The sequence below is a fragment of the Danio rerio genome, chromosome 16 (genome assembly GCF_049306965.1).
Source record: "Danio rerio strain Tuebingen ecotype United States chromosome 16, GRCz12tu, whole genome shotgun sequence".
Taxonomy (NCBI): domain Eukaryota; kingdom Metazoa; phylum Chordata; class Actinopteri; order Cypriniformes; family Danionidae; genus Danio; species Danio rerio.
This window is the reverse complement of record NC_133191.1, coordinates 3,900,001-3,905,000: the sequence shown is the minus strand read 5'-3', so window position 1 is coordinate 3,905,000 and position 5,000 is coordinate 3,900,001.

Genomic DNA, 5,000 nt, shown 5'->3' with positions numbered 1-5,000 from the left:
TGATGTAATGCATGTAAAACTGTGTAGTGATTTATTAAAATATTGTGTTACTTGAAAAAGGTTTGCAAAAGTTGTCCTGAGCCCATGTGATGATATCACTTATATACGAGTGAGGATTCTGGATGCCGTCAATTGCATCAATCATTATTGATTTTTATTTATTTTATAAATTTTAGTCTTGAATGTTACTCTAACTCCGGGGCCGGTGTCGCTGCAAAGTGTAGCTCCAACACACCTGCTAGGGTGTTTTTAGTATACCTATAGTAAGAGCTTGATTAGCTGGTTCAAGTGTGTCTAATTGCAGTGGAGCAAGTTTGGGCACCCCTGCTCTAACTGAAATTGTTTATTCCAGAACAAGCTTTTATCTTGATTACAAGTTTACATTTATATGTTTAGAAATGTCTTTTAGCTTTTCCTTTGACCCTTCACAACCTCAACCCTTCCAGAAAACTGCTAAGTCTTCTTTGTGGATGCTTGCATTGGCATTTTGATAGTCAGATCTATTTTTATGAGCGTAAAGCCTGAGAGGGTTTGAATCTCACACTGTTGAACAGCTTAGAGTAAACAAGCTGGAAGGTGAACTGCTTCTTGATTAAATATCAAATTGCAACCAAACTCAACAAAATCAGTTCCTTGTCTATTTTGCATTAATATGCAGTAAACACTCCCCAGATCATCTCTTCAGTCCATTTGGTATTTAAATTTGCTTTATGACATTGTGCTGAAACACACATTTTACCTCCATTATGCATATTTATGAATACAAAGGTATCCTTTCCTGCATTTCATTTTTTGTTTCCTTGTCTTTGTTAAAAGTTTCAGTAGTTTTTATGCACCATGGCGCATTTTCTATTTACATGGTGGACTTTGTAAATGAAAAAACTGAACGCTTCACTAGCGAGAAAACAGTTAAACAGAGCATCTGCAGTGCGAGGATAAAGAACGAGCCTCCTCCATTCGGCCTCTTTACTTTCTCTTTACTCCTTTACTTTTGTGGAGTAAGGAAACAGTGTTGTACGCCCTCCACTAAAGACATCCGTTTCCCTGCATATTTAATATTTATGTTTGTTTTAATTAGATTTGTCCACCTGTCGTGTTTTGAAGACATCTGCATCACCATATGAGGCATAACAATAGGACGTGTCTCTGGACGTGTGTCTTTAATGAAGTGACTACATTAAATTAAAGATTTGTTTCAAAACTATTTCAAAATTCAGTTCTAATTTCCAGTTAACTAATAAATGAACAATAATTAAAAAGTGGGGTCAATAAATAAACTGAAAAAGCTCCCCAAGGTGAAGGCAAGTAGGCAGTGCATTTTATATTTATGCAGAAAATAATGTTTTTGTAACTGTTTAATCCTTTTATTTTTTTTATATGTACAAATATTTGTGTGTTGCGGTACATTGTGTGTGTGTGCATTAAACAATGTCTAAACGTTTGAACCTGTATAGGCGTGTAGCTAACATGCTCTGCACTGGCCATGGCGCAGTCTGTTTCAGTTCCAAAGCGCCCTAACACACCTCCTTTATACACCGCAACACCCACGAGTCCACAAAGTAGCACAAATGGGTTTGCTACACAATGTGGTGCAAAAACGTGAAAATTACAGTTGCCCTGGTCTGGAAATAGCAACAAATCACGCCTTATTGCGCCAGGTGTTTAATAAGGGCATACAGTATGTATAACTCTAGTGGCAGGAAGTTCTCAGAAGATAACGTTATACTAAATTAGGTCCCACTTTATATTGTGGCCTTAACTAATATGTACTTACACTGTAGCTAATAATTAGTTACATTGTACTTATTGTGCAAATACATGTTTGTACATTGTACTTATGCTTGATTAAATACTTGCATGTAATTACATCTATAATTAGTTTCTCTAATTACATTTATAAATACACTGTTGATCATCCCTTACACCTTAACCCACTCTGAAACCTACCCATACCACCAAACCTGTCTCTAACAGTGCCCAAATCCCACCTCAAAAGCACCAGAAGTGTTCTGGAATACATTATGAACACAGTAAGTACATTGTATTTATGTTTACATGCAAGTACATAGTAGTCAAGGTCACTTAAAATAAGGTGGGACCCTAAATTATATTATACTAAATATATGTTTGTGTTGTTTACAGTTAAATTAAGGTGTTGGTTATACAGTTGTTTTGTTAATTGTAAAGCTATTAAAAAGAAAAAAGAAAGAAAAACACAGCAAGTTCTGAAAGAGATGGGGAAAGAAAAACCAAGGAAAGGAAAAGTAAGGCAAAAGTTACTCATTACATACAATTTTTTTTTTTTTTTTGGAGAGTAACTTGAGCGCTGAATTACTTTCAAAGTAACTTTCCCCAAAACCACTTACGTACAGTCATCAACACACTTGTTTGTAGAGCAAGTAGTTTGACCATTTTTTATTTATTTATTTGGCATTTGTTATTCCTAGTGATTTTCCCATAGGCAAATACATTTGATTTCCTAAAACAATCGCAGAAAAGAGACTTACACATTGCACAATAAGGTCAATAGTGCTGTTTTTTTATACCCCCTCCCCCCACCCAAAAAAGAGTTCCTATAACTAAAACCATTCCCATATCATGTGGCATAAGCCTGCCAAAAAGGGCAGGTTCATGTGGTATACATCTGCCAATAGTTCTAGGAACTATGAGTACAATTTACCAGCCTAATATGTCCATTGAGGGTACAGCATCTTCTCTCAGCACTATTGATTTATTCTCTAGCACAGCTGCAGTTGCTCAAATAATGTCAGTCCGGCCAATAAACTACCGGTGAGCATTCAGGCCTCATTATTACAGTTTCACCCACCCAGTCACTGATAAACAGAGCCCGGTCTCTTAACCTGCACCTTAACAATCTCTCTCGGTGAATTCCCGAAGCTGGGATGTCTCAGAGATCTCTTACGGTTGGCTGGAAAGGGCCGGCGCTCAGGCTAACACAATGATCAATGTGAAAATTAGGACGATTCCTCATGTGCCGGCTTGCAGACATCAGTTTGCCTTGAGTGCTGCGGTACGAGGCCACAGTCCACGTCTAATCTGTCAGCATTGGGTAAAGTGGCGACATTGCTCTCGTAAACCATAGGTGAGTAAATAGACACTTAATCATCTGTGTCTGTCTGCTAACGCTGCAAGGACATTAGAGCAACAGGAGAGAACTGCCACGCAGGGACAATAGTGCAGCGCGCTAAACTGCTGAAAGGAGGAAACTCTGCTCACAGTTCACAAATGTGTATATTTCTGCAAAAATAAAAACAGATGACCTCTTTTAAAAGCGGACAAAATCACATGGTGACATGGTCAGTTTACATTTTACTACAGAGTCAAGAGCAATAGCTGGAAATCATTCATATTTCTAATTATTATTATTATTATTATTATTATTATTATTATTATCATGATAATTCTGCTTTAAAGATCATGTGAATCGAAAGTTGCTGAGACTTTTTTTTTTTCAATATGTTGATGTACTGAAACAGAATATAAAGTAGGGGTGGGGCTGTCTTTTTGCGCATCATTCCTTAATGGTAATAGGGGCGTGGCTGAGCATATTGTGGCTGAAGCTGTGAAATCAGCTGACACATACTCCAAGCAATCCCTGTTGTGTTTTTCATTCCCTTAATAATTGTACTTTGTTGTTCATGTCATGGCATTATTTACAATTCTTTGTCTTATATGAAGAAAAACACTTGAGTAAAGTTAAAAATTATTGTAATCCTTTTTTTTTTTAAGAGCTTTTGTCCTAACCATCAGTGACAGTGACGCAAAAAAAGGTCTATTTCTGTGCCCTTGTGGCTGAACAACAGCATAAACTACTATAACAACGATCAACTCATTGTGTGAGTGGGTTCTGCATCTAATGCTTTTCAATGAGTTCTCCTAAACCCACGCCTAACCCTACCCCTCGCAGTGATGTCACCCGCTCTATTTGAGTGCATTGTGTCTGACATTGCATCGCTGAGTGATGCAGTCTTAGCTTGCATTATAAAGGCTGCATCAAGATACCATTACAGTGTGTGTGTGTGTGTGTGTGTGTGTGTGTGTGTGTGTGTGTGTGTGTGTGTGTGTGTGTGTGTGTGTGTGTGTGTGTGTGTGTGTGTGTGTGTGTGTGTGTGTTTGTGTGTGTGTGTGTGTGTGTGCAAATCTCCTGTCAGTCAGTCAGCATGTCACCTTTAAGGGTTAAACAAATTACGGACAGCACTACTATAATTACTAAAAAGCTTGCGCTGTTCTAATTCGCTTATAATATGTTTTGGTGCGATTTATAATCCACTATTAAAAAAACAAAGACTGAATGTTTTTGAGTTTTGAGTTTGAAGGAACTTTGGCCCATTCCTCTTGACAGAATTGACGTAACTGAGTCAGATTTGTTAGCTGTCTTGCTCGCACAAGCTTTTTCAACTCTCCCTACAAATTTGCTATAGGATTGAGATCAGGGCTTTGTGATGGCCACTTCAAAACATTCACTCTGTTGTCCTTAAAGCATATTTTAACTAATTTGGCAGTATGCTTAGGGTCATGGTTTGTTTTGAAGACCCTTTTGTGGCCAAGTTTTAATTTCCTGGCTGATGTCTTGAGATGTTGCTTCAGTATTTCTACATAATGTTCTTTCTTCATGATGCCATCTATGCTGTGAAGTGGACCAGTCCCTCCTGCAGCAAAACAGCCCCACAACATGATGCTGCCGCCCCCATACTTCACAGTTGGGATGGTGTTCCTAGGCTTGTGCGCTTTCCCCTTTGTCCGCCAAATGTAACACTGGTCATCATGGCCAAACAGTTCAATCTTAGCTACATCAGATCACAGGGCATGTCTCCTAAAATGATTATTTTTTCCCACTGTAATTTAGCAAATTCTAATCTGGCTTTTTTGTTGATTCTGGCTTGTTGATTTTCGAGAGGGTGCTCGCTGCAGAGCCATTTGAGCAGAGCTGAGCTCCAGCGAGGGGGAGCATGAGCTCTCACTCTGCCTCCTGTAAGCTG